Source organism: Ranitomeya imitator, chromosome 5 (genome assembly GCF_032444005.1).
Source record: "Ranitomeya imitator isolate aRanImi1 chromosome 5, aRanImi1.pri, whole genome shotgun sequence".
NCBI classification, from domain to species: Eukaryota; Metazoa; Chordata; class Amphibia; order Anura; family Dendrobatidae; genus Ranitomeya; species Ranitomeya imitator.
The window spans coordinates 182,314,900-182,338,341 of NC_091286.1; the positions used below are offsets into that span (position 1 = coordinate 182,314,900).

General features: G+C 43.0%; 1 protein-coding gene across 3 annotated transcripts in view; it reads right to left on the reverse strand.

Annotated features, from left to right (window-relative positions):
• Positions 1-23,442, reverse strand: part of TMEM242 (transmembrane protein 242) — a 564,077-nt gene that overhangs the window by 317,478 nt on the left and 223,157 nt on the right. The gene's annotated exons all lie outside the window — the stretch shown is intronic.

A 23,442-nucleotide genomic window follows, 5' to 3' on the forward strand; every position in this document is an offset into this window, starting at 1 on the left:
GCTACATGGCGTAGCGACAAAAAAAATTAGAAACGCCAGAATTAAGTTTTTTTGGTCGCCACAACATCGCATTAAAATGTATTAACAGGCGATCAAAAGAACATAGCTGCACCAAAATGTAATCATTAAAAACGTCAGCTCGGCACGCAAAAAATAAGCCCTCACCTGACCCCAGATCCCGAAAAATGGAGACGCTACGGGCATTGGAAAATTGCACAATTTTCTTTTTAGCAAAGTTTGGAATTTTTTTTTCACCACTTAGATAAAACATAACCTAGACATTTTTGGTGTCTATAAACTCGTAATGACCTGGAGAATCATAATGGTAGGTCAGTTTTAGCATTTCGTGAACCTAGCAAAAAAGCCAAACAAAAAACAAGTGGGGGATTGCACTTTTTTTGCAATTCACCGCACTTGAAATTTTTTTCACGGTTTCTAGTACACATAGTTACATAGTTATTAAAGCCCACCGGCATCAGGGGCTTATCTACAGCATTCTGTAATGCTGTAGATAAGCCCCCGATGTTACCTGAAAGAGGAGAAAAAGACGTTAGATTATACTCACCCAGGGGCGGTTCCGCTGCTGGTCAGGTCGGATGGGCGTCTCCGGTCCACTGCAGCGCCTCCCATCTTCATTACAAGACGTCCTCTTCTGATCTTCAGCCACGGCTCCGGCGCACTTTGCTCTGCCCTCTTTAGGGCAGAGGATAGTACTGCAGTGCGCAGGCGCCGGAAAGGTCAGAGGCCCGGCGCCTGCGCACTGCAGTACTTTGTCTGCCCTCAACAGGGCAGAGCAAAGTACGCCTGCGCCGGAGCCGTGGCTGAAGATCAGAAGAGGACATCTTGTAATGAAGATGGGAGGCGCCGCAGCGGACCAGAGACGCCCATCCGACCTGACCAGCAGCGGGACCACCCCTGGGTGAGTATAATCTAACGTCTTTTTCTCCTCTTTCAGGTGACATCAGGGGCTTATCTACAGCATTACAGAATGCTGTAGATAAGCCCCTGATGCCGGTGGGCTTACCTCACCCACGATTTTCGGGGTGACAGGTTCCCCTTAAGGTTGAAGGAAGGAAGACTTTAAGTCCATCTAGTTCAACCCATAGCCTAACCTAACATGACCTAACATGTTGATCCAGAGGAAGGCAAAAAAAAGCCATGCTAAAATCAATGATGTAATTAAAAAGTACAACTTGTCCCGCAAAAAACACGCCCTTAAATGGCCATATTGACGGAAAATAAAAAAGGTATGGCTCTGGGAAGGAGGGGAGCAAAAAACGATAACGCAAAACCGAAAAAGGGCAAGGTCTTGAAGGGGTTAAAAAAAGGTAATAATAATAATCTTTATTTTTATATAGGGCTAACATATTCCGCAGCGCTTTACAGTTTGCACACATTATCATCGCTGTCCCCGATTGGGCTCACAATCTAAATTCCCTATCAGTATGTCTTTGGAATGTGGGAGGAAACCGGAGTAACCGGGGGAAACCCACGCAAACACGGGGAGAACATGCAAACTCCTTGCAGATGTTGTCCTTTAAACCCAGCACTCCAGCGCTGCAAGGCTGCTGTGCTATCCACTGAGCCACCGTGCTGCCCAGTATGTGACTTATTCCCTTACAGAAAAATAAAAATATACCTAAAAAGAGTATTGGGTATTTTAACAAATGTTTAAAAGGTAAGAGTAGAGTAGGGACCGTCCAAAAGAGCCTACCTTACTGTGGTGCTGACTTAAAAAATCTTTCAGCCAAAATAAAAGCTGCTGGCTACAGTGGGTACGAAAAGTATTCAGACCCCTTTAAATATTTTACTCTGTTTCATTGCAACCATTTGGTAAATTCAAAAAAGTTATTTTTTTCTCACTAATGTACACTCTGCACCCCATCTTGACTAAAAAAAACAAATTTGCAAATTTATTGAAAAAGAAAAACTAACATCACATGGTATTAAATATTCAGACCCTTTGCTCAGACACTCATATTTAAGTCATATGCTGTCCATTTCCTTGTGATCCTCCTTGAGATGGTTCTACTCCTTCATTGCAGTCCACCTGTGTTAAATTAAACTGATAGGACTTGATTTGCAAAGGCACACACCTGTCTAAATAAGACCTCACAGCTCACGTCAGACCAAATAAGAATTAAGAGGTAAAAGGAAGTGGCCAAGGAGCTCTTTGACAGAATTGTGGCAAGGCACACATCTGGCCAAGGTTGCAAAAGAATTTCTGCTGTACTCAAGGTTTCTAAGAGCACAGTGGCCTCCATAATCCTTAAAGGAAGAAGTTTGGGACCACCAGAAGTCTTCCTAGACCTGGCCATCCAGCCAAACTGAGCAATCGTGGGAGAAGAGCCTTGGTGAGAGACATAAAAAAGAACCACAAGGTCACAGTGACTGACTCCACAGATGCAGTACGGAGATGGGAGAAAGTTCCATAAAGTCAACTATCACTGCAACCCCTCCACCAGTCGGGCCTTTATGGCAGAGTGGCCCAACTGAAGCCTATGGGCAGCACGGTGGCTTAGTGGTTAGCACTGCAGCCTTGCAGCGCTGGAGTCCTGGGTTCTAATCCCATCTTGGACACCATCTGCAAGGAGTTTGTATGTTCTCCCCGTGTTTCCGTGGGTTTCCTCTGGGCACTCCGGTTTCCTCCCACATTCCAAAGACGTACTGATAGGGAATTTAGATTGTGAGCCCCATCGGGGACAGTGATGATAATGTGGCAAAACTGTAAAGCACTGCGGAATATGTTAGCGCTATATAAAAGTAAAGATTATTATTATTAAAATCCTTTCCTCAGTGCAAGGCATATGACAGCCCACATAGAGTTTGCTAATAAAAACAAAAAAACATATGAAGGACTCCCATACTATGAGAAATAAGATTCTCTGGTCTGATGAGATGAAGATAGACCCTTTTTGGTGACAATTTGGTGGTATGTGTGGAGAAAACCCAAGCACTGCTCATCGCCTGCCCAATACAATCCTAACAGTGAAACATGGTGGTGGAAGCATCATGCTATGGGGGTATTTTTCAGCTGCAGAGACAGGACGACTGGTTGCAATTGAAGGAAACATGAATGCGGCCAAGTAAAGAGATATCTTGGATGAAAACCTCCTCCAGAGTGCTCTGGACCTCAGACTTGGACGAAAGGTTCACCTTCCAACAAGACAATGACCCTAAGCACACAGCTAAAATAACAAAGGAGTTGCTTCAGAACAACTCTGTGACCATTCTTGACTGGCCCAGCCAGAGCCCTGACCCAAACCTAATTGATCATCTCAGGAGAGACCTGAAAATGGCTGTCCACCAACGTTCACGATCCAACCTGACAGAACTGGAGAGGATCCCAAAATCTAGGTGTGAAAAACTTGTTGCATCATTCCCAAGAAGACTCATGCCTGTACTAGCTCAAAAGGGTGCATTTACTCAATACTGAGCAAAGGGTCTTAACACTTATGAGCATTTGATATTTCAGCTGTCCACCAACGTGAGCATGTGACATTTCAGGTTTTTGTTTTTTTTTTAATTTGCAAAAATTTCTGCATTTCTGTTTTTAGTCAGTCAAGGTGGGGTGCAGAGTCTAAATTAGAGAAAAAAATGATTTTTTTTTTAAATATATTAAATGGCTGCAATGAAACAGACTAAAAAATGTAAAGGGGTCTGAATACTTTCCGTACCCACTGTATGTGAACTGGGAACTGTTAGTGTGTGATTGCTAAGGACATGGTGCAGAAGTGAAGTTTTTCCAGTAGTGTTTGGTGGGACTGTGGAAGATTCGTGGGGTGGAGGCGGAGCTGTGGTGGAGCCTGGCAGTTGTCTCAATGGGGCCCAAAAATGTTGACAGTATGGGGCTGTCTCGAACATGATATATTTGATTGTCTATAATCACGAACACTGAGCTTTGCTACGTCCATTAAAGCAGTGCACAGACACCCGATGTGGGCCTTCCGACCCCCCTTCCTCCCAACTCTTGCTCCCTGCTGACAATACAGCTGTAACTTGAACCTCCAGTGTGGAACTCTGCCCCCCCTCCCTCTCGAATGCAGGAGTGTGCAGAAAACCAGTCTTTTGTCTGAAACCATGTGCTCTTTTGTTCATGTACAAACTTAATAGCAAGGCATAACTTGACCCCAATTAGTGACAGAGATATGAAAGTTATATACTTGGTATGTGCAGCAGCTGGGCCATCGCCTTTTCCAATTTCCTGCACCCTTGGTATCCGAGAAACGAATTACTGCTTGCTCGTGGTGCATAGCCAGATCATGTTTGGTCTTAATAGAATGCTAGTCGCAAAACAAGATCAAGATCTGTCGTAGCTATATGAGGTTGCATCCTGGAGCTACGGTGGATATGAATGTCCCTCAGAGAAAGTAGGAGTGCTTTCCATAGAACCACCCACTCAGTGATGTCACAACCACAGGGTATATCTGAAACCTGCTGGTAATGAGTGAGCCATTGCCCAGGAAAGGAGCTAACAGCAGCTCTGCCAACTGCTCCGATGCATTCTGATGTTCGCCCCTCCCCAGCCACATGGTCTTCCCTGATCTGAAATGATATGAGAGAACTGTAAGTGTTTTTTTTTCAACTTTAACCCCTTTTTATTTGTAATGGTTTGTACATACGATACTTGTCTGCTTTTATAATATATTTTTATACTTTTGTAAACACTGCCTACCTTTTTGGAGTAAAATATATAAAATTACTAGTTTCGTTTCTCCTTGCTCTATAATGTACTGTCACGTCCTCTGAAGGGAATTATGCTACTAACTTGGGTTGGCTCCAGACCCGTTATTAATTAAGAAATCGGAGCTGGTGGCAGCGGATTTGTCCTGTGCGTTTGGGAAACCTGACAGCGACAGGCGGCGTTGATAATTATCGTTCCCGCCTGAGTGGGAGTAGTTATATCACCCTCTGGTGACTAATTATCCTAGGTGAAGTACCCTGTCTGACCTGAGGGTAAGGGGGGCCCCAGAGACCTGCAAGTTCCAAACTGGAACTGGGATATAGATAAATCCCCTTCAGAAAGAACTGGGGCAACAAAACAACCCTGGTTTATGACACACTGGTGTGAGCGGTGGGGATGATAAAGATATCCTCCCTGGAATTCGTGAGGGTCCCTGAAATTCTTAGTGGCAGCCCTGTGCATGAGTACTGCAGTGTTTGACGCAAGTGATCAAAATAAAATTTCTACATGTCCCACAGTGAAAAAGTGTAAAAAAAAAAGCACACAAATCCCGAAAATCCGTTTTGCTACTCAAAACGCAGCACTACTGCTGAAAAAAATAAAATAAATAAAACGTACACAATTGAAATCGCCGTGTTCTCAATAACCCACTCTATAAAACTGGCACAATGTTTATTCTGTTTGGCGAACGCTGTAAAAAAAAATAACCAGAGGAGCAGCACTTTTAGACCTAATACTATCTAATAGACCTGACAGAATAACAAATCTGCAGTTGGTCGGGCATCTAGGAAATAGCGACCACAATATTGTACAGTTTCACCTGTCTTTCACTAGGGGGACTTGTCAGGGAGTCACAAAAACACTGAACTTTAGGAAGGCAAAGTTTGACCAGCTTAGAGATACCCTTAATCTGGTAGACTGGGACAATATCCTCAGAAATAAGAATACAGATAATAAATGGAAAATGTTTAAGAACATCCTAAATAGGCACTGTAAGTGGTTTATACCTTGTGGGAATAAAAGGACTAGAAATAGGAAAAACCCAATGTGGCTAAACAAAGACATATGACAGGCAATTAACAGTAAAAAGAAAGCATTTGCACTACTAAAGCAGGATGGCACCATTGAAGCTCTAAAAAACTATAGGGAGAAAAATACTTTATCTAAAAAATAATTAAAGCTGCCAAAAAGGAAACAGAGAAGCACATTGCTAAGGAGAGTAAAACTAATCCCAAACTGTTCTTCAACTATATCAATAGTAAAAGAATAAAAACTGAAAATGTAGGCCCTTAAAAAATAGTGAGGAAAGAATGGTTGTAGATGACGAGGAAAAAGCTAACATATTAAACACCTTCTTCTCCACGGTATTCACGGTGGAAAATGAAATGCTAGGTGAAATCCCAAGAAACAATGAAAACCCTATATTAAGGGTCACCAATCTAACCCAAGAAGAGGTGCGAAACCGGCTAAATAAGATTAAAATAGATAAATCTCTGGGTCCGGATGGCATACACCCATGAGTACTAAGAGAACTAAGTAATGTAATAGATAAACCATTATTTCTTATTTTTAGGGACTCTATAGCGATGGGGTCTGTTCCGCAGGACTGGTGCATAGCAAATGTGGTGCCAATATTCAAAAAGGGCTCTAAAAGTGAACCTGGAAATTATAGGCCAGTAAGTCTAACCTCTATTGTTGGTAAAATATTTGAAGGGTTTCTGAGGGATGTTATTCTGAATTATCTCAATGAGAATAACTGTTTAACTCCATATCAGCATGGGTTTATGAGAAATCGCCCGTCAAACCAATCTAATCAGTTTTTATGAAGAGGTAAGCTATAGGCTGGACCACGGTGAGTCATTGGATGTGGTATATCTCGATTTTTCCAAAGCGTTTGATACCGTGCCGCACAAGAGGTTGGTACACAAAATGAGAATGCTTGGTCTGGGGGAAAATGTGTGTAAATGGGTTAGTAACTGGCTTAGTGATAGAAAGCAGAGGGTGGCTATAAATGGTATAGTCTCTAACTGGGTCGCTGTGACCAGTGGGGTACCGCAGGGGTCGGTATTGGGACCTGTTCTCTTCAACATATTCATTAATGATCTGGTAGAAGGTTTACACAGTAAAATATCGATATTTGCAGATGATACAAAACTATGTAAAGCAGTTAATACAAGAGAAGATAGTATTCTGCTACAGATGGATCTGGATAAGTTGGAAACTTGGGCTGAAAGGTGGCAGATGAGGTTTAACAATGATAAATGTAAGGTTATACACATGGGAAGAAGGAATCAATATCACCATTACACACTGAACGGGAAACCACTGGGTAAATCTGACAGGGAGAAGGACTTGGGGATCCTAGTTAATGATAAACATACCTGGAGCAGCCAGTGCCAGGCAGCAGCTGCCAAGGCAAACAGGATCATGGGGTGCATTAAAAGAGGTCTGGATACACATGATGAGAGCATTATACTGCCTCTGTACAAATCCCTAGTTAGACCACACATGGAGTACTGTGTCCAGTTTTGGGCACCGGTGCTCAGGAAGGATATAATGAAACTAGAGAGAGTACAAAGGAGGGCAACAAAATTAATAAAGGGGATGGGAGAACTACAATACCCAGATAGATTAGCGAAATTAGGATTATTTAGTCTAGAAAAAAGACGACTGAGGGGCGATCTAATAACCAATGTATAAGTATATAAGGGGACAATACAAATATCTCGCTGAGGATCTGTTTATACCAAGGAAGGTGACGGGTACATGGGGGCATTCTTTGCGTCTGGAGGAGAGAAGGTTTTTCCACCAACATAGAAGAGGATTCTTTACTGTTAGGGCAGTGAGAATCTGGAATTGCTTGCCTGAGGAGGTGGTGATGGCGAACTCAGTCGAGGGGTTCAAGAGAGGCCTGGATGTCTTCCTGGAGCAGAACAATATTGTATCATACAATTATTAGGTTCTGTAGAAGGACGTAGATCTGGGGATTTATTATGATGGAATATAGGCTGAACTGGATGGACAAATGTCTTTTTTCGGTCTTAATAACTATGTTACGATGTTACTAAGGTGGGCGTGGCTAGACATGACTGAGTGAGGACGCATTCTCCTGACCTTCTCCACCATCAATTAAAAAGCAGATAAACTGTAACTCGGGACAAAATGGGCAGGAAAACAAGGGATCGATCATCATCTTGAGCCCCATCCCATCATGGGGACCTAGAAGATTTCTTGTGCCCACAGAAGTTGAGCTGGGACCCTCAGACATCGGAAGACCTGGATTTGGAAGATGAGGTAAACTGGAGCTCTCCTCTGCTGGAACTACACAAGGCCTCATCCCAAAGAGTCACCAGAGCATATTTCAGGAATGAAGGTAACATACTCACCCTCCGATCCTCCACCCGGGTTCCAGGATCCCGTGGCCTTGATTCCGGCACCTCTCTTACTGCCGTCTCAAGATGGCCACCGTCATTGTAACAGGTCACTGGTGCCTCTTCTCCTGCTTCTGGAATCGGCATCCTCTTCCCACACGGTGCTCGTGGAGTCCACGGCACCGCCACAGATGGTATATGAAGGTCAGGCACATCCCTTCACTCTCCATCTTCTTCTGTTCTGGTGGTGGTGAGTTCACAAGATGGCTGCTGCATCACCGACTATAGAGTGAAAAATGTCTCACTCTCCTGTAAGAGAGACTATCCTTTTTCGCCCCTGTGATTCTCTAGGTGGGCCATCAACTACTCATATAGAAACCTACCAGGAGACCGGTTCACAAAATCCTGTTTTAAGAAGACATGATGAACTAATTCTTCCTGTTAAATTTCTTAAAAGGAGCAGTACCCTACATATGCCATTACCCCACAGAGACTTGGAGAATTGTTCGACATCTCATTTATTAAAAACCACAAATAATCCCTCAGGAGCTCCTTCCCCACTGGATCTGAACCTTGCACCATTAGAGACTCAATGACCTGGGAGGACCCTCATTATTAACCGGTGATGATGTCCCCCTGAGACCCCAACTTTTCCCCATCATGGCCTATAGGCTCCTCATGGGGTTCTCCACCCCACACTCTTCAAAATATTCGTGGACCTGCTCCCTCCAGACCAGGCTTGGAGTAAACGGGGAGCAATAATCCCTACCTCTGGAAACACACTCATTTCTTCTCAGCATTGGCTCTGACGAGGGGGAAAGTCGTGCTGTTCAATACAGATATCAGCTTCTGCATGGTCCAATTTTTCACTATCAGCAGTCCCCAGCAACTACTGGATCTTTTGTTTCTCGCTCCTTGACTCTGGGCGAGGATATAGGCCTGCCTTCCTGGCTGACTCCGCTTTCTCCTGAAGTCAATGTCATGGGTGTGTCAGGTATGACAGACAGTCATCCTGGATCGAACTATAGAAGGTCTTTATGTTTAGCTCAAGCACCTTCTTGATTTTTGCATTTCTGTTATAGAGCGATATTCTTCTACCTCTAGGACTCAGTAGTTACCTCAACCTTCGGCTGAAAATCACACACCTGTGCTGAAGGTTTAAAAAAATTTATTTGTTGCAGCATGGTGCGGGTGCTAGCTCATACTTGCCTCACTCTTGTTGGAAGCTCTAGCAGTTGGTTAGTGTCTTCCCTGAGGACCCTTGGAGAATTGCAGGCATGAGGTCTTGGTGGTCTTCTCAAGTTAAGTGTTTCCCCCTATCCTCTCTGTATTTAGTTTTAATGTGGACTAACTAGTGCTCACTCCATCCCCTCCTTATGTGAGGCCTATCGCTAGGGTCAGGCAGGGATTAGGTTCCTATTCAGCGATAGGCGCAGAACCTATATAGCAGGGGTCCCCAACCTGTAGCTTGGGAGCCACATGTTGCTTGTGAGCCTATAATTTGTAAATAACTATTAAGAGCAGATCTCTAAATGGTGACTTTTGTGTGTAGCCCTGCACAGAAGAGCAGATCTGAATGGTGGCGAGATAGGAAACCGTGGAGCTTGGCATACTGCCTTGGTGTGATTTCAGTGGAAAAACTTTGGTTGCTATTATACCGGTAATGGAGGCCCTTGGTGTCACTACTGTGAGTTGGGAAGGAGCTGGTTGTGGCTCGAGACCCTCTCTCAGAGCTAAATGTGGCTCACGACCCTCTTTTATAGCTGGATGTGGCTCTTGAGGTCAGAAAGGTTGGGGACCTCTGCTGTATAGGGAAGTTTAGGACAGACAGGGTAATTTTAGATCTGTCTAGGGGTCTCCACTTCCCTCTTGCCTAGTGTTTGGGCTCACCCTTCCCGTTGTTGTGCACTTACTTATCTATCACCTAGCATGACAGTCAATCCCCATTAGAAATGACATTTTAGCATTGGCAAATCAAGTAGTGTCAGAGTGCAAACAAGAATTTGCTCATTTTCACACTGAGCTTTCATCTGTTTCAGCCAGAGTGGACAAATTATCTCATTCTCAAACTACTCATGCCTGCTCCATTCAAAAACTCCAGTACAAGGTCTGTCTATACTCAGCCTAACTTTTCTCACTCTATAAAAATGTAGATGACCTGGAAAATATGAAAAGACAATCTACGCATTCATAATCCATTGCCTCAACCGACATCCCCCTTTGTCCTTACAACCATCATTAGCTACTTACTTGGGAGCCCACCTGGATGCACTATTGAACTGGATAGAGCCCACTAAGTATTACGCCCAGTTGACCCTGATGAATCCTGTCCCAGAGATGCAATTTCCCAAATCCACTTTTAATTGCTCAAAGACCAGATTCTGCAGGCGGCCAGGAAAAAGCAATTCATCCTGTGTAACTATGTGCATATCCATGTCATGCAAGAACTTTCCAGGTACACCTTGGCTCAGCAAACAACCCTTAATACGGTCCTGGACATACTTAAATCTAAGAGCATTCCCTTTCGCTGGGGGTTTACCTTTTCGCTAATCACGCAGAAAGGGTCTCGTTCTTTCATCATACATTCTCCTGAAGACCTCCTGACTTTTTCACAAAGGTTGGACCTTCCTGATATTGGTCTTTCTCCTTGGCCAGACCTTTCTATCAGTGTTGCGGATCCCAGAAAAAGACTAAGACCCTCGTCCACTCCAGTGAATGCCCAAGCTCAGATGGGTCATCATAGTAATCAGAGGAAAAGCCCAGACCAACATCACGGACTTCGTGATGAAGACTGACTCTGATTCATGGCGTACTGGTTATATTACGTCTGCTTTAATAGGTGTCTTCATTAATTCTCAATTTCGGCTTATTAGCCTCAGTTTTATACGCCCTTATGACATGTTCTGGTCATTTGTTTTGATTATATCTTATTGATATTTTTCTTCTACATTTAACCACGCGTTGTGATCTATTTTACATGTTTAACGGTTTATCAGTGCTAAATCATATGTGCTATTATTTTCACAGGAGGTCCCTTAGCCATAACTTCCATTTTTCTCTCCCCAATAGGTTGGGAGACCTTGTTGCTTACCTCTGAGACTCCTAAGCTCCTCAGTTTCATTTTTTGTCTTTAGTTTATGCAGCAGTAACTATCCTATTGCTTTTGTTTTATGTCTTTGATATGTATTTCTTCTAATTGTTAACCTTTCCTTACAGTCTTCCAGGTGAATATAGGGATCATTCAACTTGGATGCTCCATAGCATGCTGCATCTGGTAGATTTACCCATAAATTCACCATGGCGGATCTAAATATTGCAGCCTTCAATGCGAAGCAACTTAATACCCCTGAAAACCGAGTCCAGATTCTTCATGATTTTCACAGTCGTAAGGTACACCTCATCTGTTTTCAAGAAACTCATATTAAGGTAAACCACTTCCCATCCGTTAAAAACAAGCACTACACAACTTGGCATTTTCCAAATAACACTATCACATTCTAAGGGAGTATCATTCGCGCTCCATAGATCCTTAAATCACCAAGTAACTGATTGAACCATTGACACAAAGTACTTAAGTTGAAAGACGGCACATGTGACCGAGTGGATGAGCGCCGAAAGTTAAATCACACCTGGCGCCATCACAGCAGTGCAGGTCATTGGGGAGTTCCCCGTGACGTCAATGACCCGCACTCCTCACTAACAGGCACCGGATGCTCCAGCTGTACGCCCGTCAGAGACATCCACACTGGTACCTATCCCGGTCTGATGCCGCTATCTCTTGGGCTGCCGTCACACTAGCAGAATTTGGTCAGTATTTTACATCAGTATTTGTAAGCTAAAACCAGGAGTGGAACAAATAGAGGAAAAGTATAATAGAAACATATGCACCACTTCTGCATTTATCACCCACTCCTGGTTTTGGCTGAGAAATACTGATGTAAAATACTGACCAAATACTGCTAGTGTGACGGCAGCCATAGAGATCGTTTTCATGCTATACAAATCCATCATCTTGCCAATGGCCAAAATATCGAGCAAATACATATAGTATAACTATGCATTATTGGTAAGTTACAAATTAGCACCAAGGAATCATATAGGATCATGAGGTCATATATCGACCACATCATGATATACAACACATGTCAAAATACAAAAATTTTGAAGTGCCAGTGCATGAAAATACAAGGTGTACAGACAAAAAAAATGCCTGAAGTAAAAAAGAAAAAAAAAAAAAAACGATTACCAAATATATGTAGTTAAACATTGAGGGGCTGAATACAGATCCTCCTATATTACATGTGTCAGTATCAGTTCACAACGATATACCGATATCAGGGAGTTCCCTGTGACCCAAACCGCCATGATGGTGCCGGGTGTGATGTAACTTCCGGCGCTCGTCTGCTCGGTCACATGTGTCGTCTTCCAACTTAAGTTGCTCACTTTCCCAAGTACCACATGCTCGGTGCCTCGGGGTGATCCTCGACTCTGCCCTCTCTTTCAAGCCTCATATCCAAGCCCTTGCCTCCTCCTGCCGACTCAAACTCAAAAATATTTGCCGGATCCGTGCATTCCTTGACCATGAAATCATAAAAAAGCTAGTGCACGCCCTTATCTCCTGCCTCGATTACTGCAACCTCCTACTCTCTGATCTCCCTTCTAGGACTCTGGCAACACTCCAATCCATCCTACACTCTGCTGCTCATCTAATCCACCTGTCTCCCCATTATTCCCCAGCCTCTCCTCTCTGCCAAGCCCTTCATTGGCTTCCTTTTGTCCAGAGGCTCCAGTTCAAAACCCTAACTATTACATCCAAGCCATCCACAACCTGTCTCCTGAATACAACTGTGACATGGTCTCCCGGTACTTACCCACATGCAACCTTCGATCTTCTCAAGATCATCTTCTCTACTCCCCTCTTTTCTTTTCCTCCCACAACCACATACAAGACTTCTCCCGTGCCTCCCCCATACTCGAACTCTCTAACCCAGTGTTCCCCAACTCCAGTCCTCAAGAGCCACCAACAGGTCTTCAGGATTTCCTTAGTATTTCACAGGTGATGGAATTCTTGCCTGTGCAGGTGATGCAATCACCTGGGCAATACTGAGGAAATCTTGAAAACATGACCTGTTGGTGGTTCTTGAAGACCGGAGTTGGGGAACACTGCTCTAACCCAACGTATCAGACTCTCGCCTACCATGGAAACCTTCAAAAAGAACCTGAAGTGTCACCTCTTCTGACAAGCCTACAACCTACAGTGATCCTTAGTCTGCTGAACCGCCGCATGACCAGCTCTACCCTCTCCTAGTGTATCCTCACCAATCCCCTCTAGAATGTGAGCCCTCGCGGGCAGAGTCCTCTCTCCTTCTGTACTTGTGTGTGCCTTGTTTTGCTCATGCTTATTGTGCTTGTCTACATCTGACCCTTTTACATGTAAAGCGCCATGGAATAAATGGTGCTATAAAAATGTATAATAATAATAATAAAGTACTAACACCTGATACAGAGGAGAGGAATATATAAAAATGGCATTGGGGACATTTATTTGATCTTGGCCCCCTGAGGAAGCAGAGGCAAAATGTGCATAAGAGCGCATGTTACATCCGCAGCCATGGATATGAATCATTCCCCCACCTGCAGGGATGGTACTGTGATGGTCACTGACTTTACTATATACTATAATTTATCTCCCTCATATGGTGTTAGGAGTCTGCCATTTTACCTGCTCTCTGTACAAATGGCTGCACTGTCACTTTATTTATTGATACGCTGAGTATAATGTGAAGGCCCTTTTTCCTGTATCTATGACGGAGGGTTGACACTACTTTTTGGTGCACCTTTGACCTGATCTAAATAGCTCTGTTAATGACAAGTCTGTTTTGATATGTGTATTGCATTGTATACTATGAATTGTTATGAAAAATACATCGTTTATAATACTTTTTGTAGATTATATGCTCCATGTTTTCTTTTTTAAATTCCAGTTAGGAGCGCCATAGGTCTGTAGCCTATAACAGTCCTAATAGATATATTGGGGACTGTTCCTTTATATTATGGTTTCTGTGACTGAGATCTTGCATTTATATCATTTTATGTATTTTCTCAGCGTCCATCTTAGGACAGGTGGATTTTTGCAAATGCAAAAAAGCGTGGCGTACACAGTGGAACAGAGTGTTTGATGAGGGTCCGGGTGCTCCATGTGATCAGAAGTCCAGATATGGTGTTAGATTAAGAAATACAAAAAGTTGATCAACAAACATACCCACCTCTTGTGGAATAAGGCGTTTTTAGAGAAATATATTACATGTGGTCTTATCCCTCGGGGATTAAGAATCCAACTATTCCCATTCTTTCCATCAACTTTGAAGAATTTATTAGAGCATGGTAAGGGGCAGCCTCACAACATTCGAAAACATTTATGGAACTCCTATTCAAGTCTAATGAGACTACCATGAGTAAACTTGATATTGAATTAAAAGCTATACAGGACAATATCAATCAACAATTGACTCCTGACATAGTAGATAAGCTTTAAGGTACCTTCACACTGAACGATATCGCTAGCGATCCGTGACGTTGCAGCGTCCTGGCTAGCGATATCATTCAGTTTGACAGGCAGCAGCGATCAGGATCCTGCTGTGATATCGCTGGTCGGAGCTAGAAGGCCAGAACTTTATTTCGTCGCTGGACTCCCTGTAGACATCGCTGAATCGGCGTGTGTGACGCCGATTCAGCGATGTCTTCACTGGTAACCAGGGTAAACATCGGGTTACTAAGCGCAGGGCCGCGCTTAGTAACCCGATGTTTACCCTGGTTACCAGCGTAAAAGTAAAAAAAAAAACAAACACTACATACTTACCTTCCGCTGTCTGTCCCCCGCTGTGCTTCTCTGCACTGTGTAAGCACAGCGGGTATGAAGTGTTTTTTTTTTTTTACTTTTACGCTGGTAACCAGGGTAAACATCGGGTTACTAAGCGTGGCCCTGCGCTTAGTAACCCGATGTTTACCCTGGTTACCGGCATCGTTGGTCGCTGGAGAGCTGTCTGTGTGACTGCTCTCCAGCGACCAAACAGCGACGCTGCAGCGATCCGGATCGTTGTCTGGATCGCTGCAGCGTCGCTTAATGTGAAGGTACTTTAAGAGTGATGTAAGCATTGAACAACAGAAATGGGAGAAAGATATTGTAGAAGAAATGAGGAATCCAGCTCAACGAGGTAGTGAAAAAACTTCTTTCTTTATTCACTTGGAAATATATTCAGTGGAGGATAAAAACATCAGCAATTACAAAGGATAAAAAGCGATATCAACGCGTTTCTGGTGACAAAGCATCCTTAATCATGATATCTAGTGTGTGGCTTGTCTTGCATTTTTATACTAAGATCCGGTGAGCACACCAGTACACTGATTAATTAACATAATTGCTAAACAGAGTGAAAACACAAGAAAGTAAATATACAAACACATTAAAACAAATGCTTTGGCTGGATGAAAGACAATATGGACAATATATAAATGTTTCACAATATAGAATACATAGCAGCAAAAAAAATGATGGCATAATTTTGTAAAGATGGAAAAATACACCAAGATTGTTAGCGCATGCAGTGTAATACACCATGATTTTTAACGCATATAATATAAAAGGCAAACCCAATGCCATCAATCAATTTATGAATAAAATTCTATAAAGAAAATCTGTCAATGGTTGTGTTACATGTAGTTGTTTTGCACTGCATTTTGGATACAAAGGTTAGCATATTACACCGAGCCTGCTACTAATTATATTAACCCTTCAGCACCCGCAGTGCAAAACAACTACATGTAACAACACAGAAACGCGTTGATATTGCTTTTTATCCTTTGTAATTGCTGAGGTTTTTATCCTCCACTGAATATATTTCCAAGTGAATAAAGAAAGAAGTTTTTTTCACTACCTCGTTGAGCTGGATTCCTCATTTCTTCTTTGATTGTCTACGCTCTGACACAGCGGCTCCGTGCTCCGAGTTTTCAAGGATGTCGATCATGGTGAGCTGGACTCTGTTCGAGAAAGATATTGTACAAGGAAAGATTAAAAAATACCAAAGGGACCTATTGGATCTCTAAAATGATCATGTTCATAGGTGGAAAAGGAACAAGTTGGGCCATAGATCATTCTCACAGGCACGTTCTACATCCCTTTCATCCACTTCCTCTGTTGAGGATAGGACACAAGGTTTGAATAGCTATAAACATTATGGGATAGAAGAGACAACATAAGGGATACTAGGCCCCAAGCAGGAGGAAGAAAAAAAAATCAGAAACACAAGATAACATCTTCACCTCCTGTTCATAAAAAGGCAAAAACCAACACACTAACAATTTCAATTTCTTTACAGAGCTGAAGGACCTTCATTTATTCTCACGGAAATTAGTGCTGCTTAAGATCCATTCCAGGGCATCCTCAGAATCAGGAGTAAGAGAAATAACAGAACAGGGGAGCTATTGAGGCACTAGAGGATCTGGAACAAGAGTCTGATAAGGGATCTACAGGTACTTCTCCACCTCCCACTTTTGCTAAATCTACCACATTTCCCCCCTTATCTATATGTCCACAGGTGGATATTTTTAATAAGCTGGCAGCAGAAGACTTAAAAATAATAAGGAACAGTAGAAAAAGTGATGTTACTAATGCCTAACGTATAGCATTGAAGGATTTGAAACGCTTGGATGACGTAGTCATCAAGCCAGCTATAAGAGGGAGAACGTGGTATTTGGCATGTGGAAAAGTATGACAGAGGCGTTTAAACAGTTAAGAAATAGAGAAACAAACTCAGCTGACATGTAGTCCGCTTGCGTCTATCAGAGACAGACTAATGTATATTCTTGAGATTGCACTTTAGAAGGGGGATAATTTCCAAAAAAATTTAGATGGATTGGTGGTTAAGTACCCTGTGATCTCTACTTGTTACCTTCTGCACAAGGTCTACTAGGAACCAGTCTGCCCCCGGGGAGTCCGATTGTCTCGGACATTGGAAGGGCTATGCCATCTCATCTGTAAATTCATTGAATATTATCTAAGCCCAAAGTTGAGACGCTGCCCTCTTATGTCAGGAGCACTAAGAATGACCTGCGGCTGGATGGCTTGTCCCTTGAACCTGATATGTTTTTGGTTGTAGCAGACATTGAATCTCTATATACAAGCATCCGCCACGACGATGGCCTTGAGGCATCACAATTCAATTTAGAGTCAAGTAATTTAGATGCCGATCTACAGGAGCTGGTATTGGATTTATTGCGATTCATACTGAGAATTCTTTTACATTCAAGGATTGGTTCTTTATGCAATAGTGGGTACAGCAATGGGGGCGCCATGTGCGCCCTCCTATGCTAACTTTTTCCTAGTTTCTTGGAGAGGAGTTTGTTGATGGATGGCGCACATGCCGCTAATCATATCCTTGGATGGTTTTGTTATATACACAATATGTTATTTATTTGGCAGGGATCTGCCACTAATCAACATAGTTTTACGTCAGACTTGAATAGCAAGTCCAACATCAGACTCACCTATACCTATGATAGAAAGACAGTCTCCTTCCTTGATGTGGAGCTTAGGGTCCAGAAAGATGGATGAATACAAACTGATATGTACAGCAAGAAAACGTCTGTCAACTCACTGTTGCAAGCATCCTGTGAGCATTTAAGCTCGACGATCAATGCCATCCCTATTGGTCAATTTCTCCGGAGTTGGAGAATATGTACGAGGGGCGATTCAAAAGTAATGATAATCGGTTATTTCTATTGCACACAGAAATTAAAATAAAATGTTTTCTTCTCTCTTAGGTACCCACTAGTCCAGGAAAAAAAAATTACTTAAATAGACCACGATTCCCGGGAGCTACATACATTTGAATATGAACTGCCGAGGAGTGAACATAAAAATGGAAAAAAACGAGCTCAGAGCCGTCATCAAATACCTCTGCTTGAAAAAAATGACTACCAAAGACATACACAGCGACTTGGTGGAAACATTGGAGGGCTCTTCTCCTCCATATTCCACAGTTGCACGCTGGGCCAAGGAATTTAAGCTGGGAAGAACATCGACGGAAAATAACCATCGTGAAGGACGCCCATCCACGTCCCTCAATGAAGAAAACGTGAAAAAAGTTGAAGAAGTTGTATTGGCAGATCGAAGAGAGGGTCAAGATCAAGAATTTTTTTCGAAGGGAATTTTAAGTTTAGAAAAGAGATGGACTAAATGTATAGACTTGTTAGGAGACTATGTAGAAAAATAAATTTATTTTTTGACTATATTCACTGTGTTTAGTATTGATTATCATTACTTTTGGATCGCCCCTCGTACGTCTGAAGCGCTGTTCGAGGGACAGGCTGTGGACATTGGGTAGAGGATAAGGAATCGGGGATATAGTAGGAGAAGCATTAAAAAAGGTTATTCTAGATAAAAAAAACAAGCAAACAGATATGATCTTCTGGCCTCACAGAGAAATGTTAAAGAAGGGACATAGGTACACCTTTTATTTCCACCTATAACCAACAATGGAATACAATTCACACTATTCTCAAATGGCACTGATCGATCTTAATGACCGATCACTTCTATGTAAACACCTCTCCACTTCCCCATTAATGGCGGCACATAGGCGCAGAAACTTGAAAGACCTATTGGTAAATAGCCATTACGTTACTAAATCTCCATCTCTCTTCAACACCAGGAAAAATAAACTCCAAGCAAATGTGGCGCTAAGCACCTACGGATTTCTCGAATGCATCCACTTCCAGTGAAAAAATTTTAATAAAAAATCATTTATTTTCTCAAAATAAAATATATTTGTAAAATATTTTTAAAATACAGTACAACGCGTTTCGGCATTTTACTGAACTTTTGTCAACAATTACTTAATCGAGACTACCAACATTAACCCCTTAGCGACCGCGATACGCCTTTTAACGGCGGCCGCTAAGGGTACTTAAACCACAGCGCCGTTAACGGCGCTGTGGAAAAAGTGAATAGCGCCCCCCAGAGTCGGATTTTCTCCGGGGTCTCGGCTGCCGGGGATAGCCGAGACCCCAGAGAACATGATTCGGGGTTTTTTTTACCGACCCCCCATTTGCGATTGCCGGTAATTAACCGTTTACCGGCGATCGCAAAGAAAAAAAAAAAACCGCGATCTTTTTAATTTATCTGTCCTCCGATGTGATCGCACATCGGAGGACAGAGAAAAGGGGTCCCAGGTAGCCGCCCAATACTTACCTGTCTCCCCCGATGCTCCTCGTGTCTCCCGGTGGGCACCGCCATCTTCAAAATGGCGGGCGCATGCGCAGAGCGCCCGCCGGCTGGTCCCGGGAGAATCTTTGGGGTCTCGGCTGCCGGGGGTAGCCGAGACCCCAAAGAACATGATCGCCGGTAATTAACTGTTTACCGGCGACCGCAAAAAAAAAAAAAAAAAAAAGTGTAATTCTCTGTCCTCTGATGTGATCGCACATCAGAAGACAGAGAAATAGGGGGATTCGGGGACCGTATCATACTTACCTGTGTCCCTGGGTCCTCCTGCTGCTCCTCCTGGCCGCCGGCGAAAAGAACATGGCGGGCGCATGCGCAGTGCGCCCGCCATCTGTCTCCATCTGCCAGCCGGCAGGAGAACAGCAGTTGGGGCTAAAATTAGGGTTAGGGCTAGGGTTAGGGCTAGGGTTAGGGCTAGGGTTGGGGCTAAATTTAGGGTTAGGGTTGGTGCTAAATTTAGGGTTAGGCTTCTTTCACACTTACGTCGGTACGGGGCCGTCGTAATGTGTCGGCCCGACATACCGACGCACGTTGTGAAAATTGTGCACAACCTGGGCAGCGGATGTAGTTTTTCAACGCATCCGCTGCCCAATCTATGTCCTGGGGAGGAGGGGGCGGAGTTACGGCCACGCATGCGCGGTCAGAAATGGCGGATGCGACGTACAAAAAAAGTTACATTGAACGTTTTTTTGTGCCGCCGGTCCGCAAAAACACAACTGATCCAGTGCACGACAGACGCGACGTGTGGCCATCCGTCACGATCCGTCGGCAATACAAGTCTATGGGCAAAAAACGCATCCTGCGGGCACAATTGCAGGATCCGTTTCTTGTCCAAAACGACGGATTGCGACGGATGCCAAACAACGCAAGTGTGAAAATAGCCTTAGGGAGCTAAAGTTAGGGCTAGGGTTGGGGCTAAAGTTAGCGTTAGAGTTGGAATTAGGGTTAGGGTTTGGATTAGGGTTGGTATTATGGTTAGGGTTGGCATTAGGGTTACGCTTGGGATTAGGGTTAGGTTTGGGATTAGGGTTAAGGTTAGGGTTGTGATTAGGGGTGTATTGGGATTAGGGTTAGGTTTGAGGTTAGGGTTGAGATTAGGATTGGCGGTGTGTTGGATTTAGGGTTTTGATTAGGGTTATGGTTAGGGTTGACATTAGGGTTGTTTTGGGGTAAGGGTTGTGATTATCGTTAGGGTTAGTGACTAGCATTATGGATCAGTTTGGGATTAGGGTTAGGGATGTGTTGGGGTTAGGGTTGGAGCTAGAATTGGGGGGTTTCCACTGTTTAGGTACATCAGGGGGTCTCCAAACACGACAGCCAATTTTGCGCTCAAAAAGTCAAATGGTGCTCCCTCCCTTCTGAGCTCTGCGGTGTGCCCAAACAGTGGTTTACCCCCACATATTGGGTATCGACGTACTCAGGAGAAATTGCACAACAACTTTTGTGGTCTAATTTCTCCTGTTACCCTTGTGAAAATAAAAATTTGGGGGCAAAAAGATCATTTTTGTAGAAAAAAAGGCAATTTTTTTTTCACGGCTCTACGTTATAAACTTCTGTGAAGCACATGGGGGTTCAAAGTGCTCACCACACATCTAGATAAGTTCCTTAAGGGGTCTAGTTTCCAAAATGGTGTCATTTGTGGGGGGTTTCCACTGTTTAGGCACATCAGGGGCTCTCCAAACGCGACATGGCGTCCAATCTCAATTCCAGCCAATTCTACATTGAAAAAGTAAAACGGCACTCCTTCCCTTCCAAGCTCTGCGGTGCGCCCAAACAGTGGTTTACCCTCACATATGGGGTATCGACGTATTCAGGAGAAATCGCACAACAACTTTTGTGGTCTAATTTCTCCTGTTACCCTTGTGAAAATAAGAATTTGTGGGCGAAAAGATCATTTTTGTGTAAACAAAAGCGATTTTTTATTTTCACGGCTCTACGTTATAAACTTCTGTGAAGCACTTGGGGATTCAAAGTGCTCACCACACATCTAGATAAGTTCCTTAAGGGGTCTGATTTCCAAAATGGTGTCACTTGTGGGGGGTTTCCACTGTTTAGGCACATCAGGGGCTCTCTAAACGTGACATGGCGTCCGATCTCAATTCCAGCCAATTCTGCATTGAAAAAGTGAAACAGCGCTCCTTCACTTCCAAGTTCTGCGGTGCGCCCAAAAAGTTGTTTACCCCCACATATGGGGTATTGGCGTATTCAGGAGAAATTGCGTAACAAAATTTATGGTTACATTTCTGTTTTTACACATGTGAAAATAAAAAAATGGTTCTGAATTAGGAAGTTTGCAAAAAAAAGTTAAATGTTCATTTTTTCCTTCCACATTGTTTCAGTTCCTGTGAAGCCCGTGAAGGGTTAATAAACTTCTTGAATGTGGTTTTGAGAACCTTGAGGGGTGTAGTTTTTAGAATGGTTTCACACTTCATTATTTTCTATCATATAGACCCCTCAAAATGACTTCAAATGTGATGTGGTCCCTAAAAAAAAAATGGTGTTGTAAAAATGAGAAATTGCTGGTCAACTTTTAACCCTTATAACTCCCTAACAAAAAAATTTGTTTCCAAAATTGTGCTGATGTAAAGTAGACATGTGGGAAATGTTATTTGTTAACTATTTTTCGTGACATATCTCTCTGATTTAAGGGCATAAAAATACAAAGTTTGAAAATTGCAAAAATTTTAAAAATTTTCGCCATATTTCCGTTTTTTTTTATAAATAATCGCAAGTAATATCGAAGAAATGTTACCACTAACATGAAGTACAATATGTCACGAAAAAACAATATCAGAATCAGCGGGATTCGTTGAAGCGTTCCAGAGTTATAACCTCATAAAGTGACAGTGGTCAGAATTGTAAAAATTGGCTCGGTCATTAAGTACCAAATTGGCTCTGTCACTAAGGGGTTAAGAGAGAATCCCAAAGAGACTTAATTGGATTTGGAAGGTAAAAAAAAATAATCAATCGACTGTTCTCGGACTTTGAGAAAATAATGAAAAATGAAATCCGACATCAATTAGATGCTGAATTTTTAAAGATTTGTGCACAGCAAAGAATCATACCGAAAGGTTTAAGGATTTATTTTAAAAGCACTTTTCCGGGGGAATCTGTTTTTTTCTGATAGATGGGATAAGATTCTGGACTCGTGCTCTTATAATCTTATGGACATCTTAGTACAAAAGCGGAGTGCACTAGCAAAGATATCAGCAGACCAGTGCTGTGATATACAGTGGGGCAAAAAAGTATTTAGTCAGTCAGCAATAGTGCAAGTTCCACCACTTAAAAAGATGAGAGGCGTCTGTAATTTACATCATAGGTAGACCTCAACTATGGGAGACAAACTGAGAAAAAAAAATCCAGAAAGTCACATTGTCTGTTTTTTTAACATTTTATTTGCATATTATGGTGGAAAATAAGTATTTGGTCAGAAACAAACAATCAAGATTTCTGGCTCTCACAGACCTGTAACTTCTTCTTTAAGAGTCTCCTCTTTCCTCCACTCATTACCTGTAGTAATGGCACCTGTTTAAACTTGTTATCAGTATAAAAAGACACCTGTGCACACCCTCAAACAGTCTGACTCCAAACTCCACTATGGTGAAGACCAAAGAGCTGTCAAAGGATACCAGAAACAAAATTGTAGCCCTGCACCAGGCTGGGAAGACTGAATCTGCAATAGCCAACCAGCTTGGAGTGAAGAAATCAACAGTGGGAGCAATAATTAGAAAATGGAAGACATACAAGACCACTGAAAATCTCCCTCGATCTGGGGCTCCACGCAAAATCCCACCCCGTGGGGTCAGAATAATCACAAGAACGGTGAGCAAAAATCCCAGAACCACGCGGGGGGACCTAGTGAATGAACTGCAGAGAGCTGGGACCAATGTAACAAGGCCTACCATAAGTAACACACTAGGCCACCATGGACTCAGATCCTGCAGTGCCAGACGTGTCCCACTGCTTAAGCCAGTACATGTCCGGGCCCGTCTGAAGTTTGCTAGAGAGCATTTGGGTGATCCAGAGGAGTTTTGGGAGAATGTCCTATGGTCTGATGAAACCAAACTGGAACTGTTTGGTAGAAACACAACTTGTCGTGTTTGGAGGAA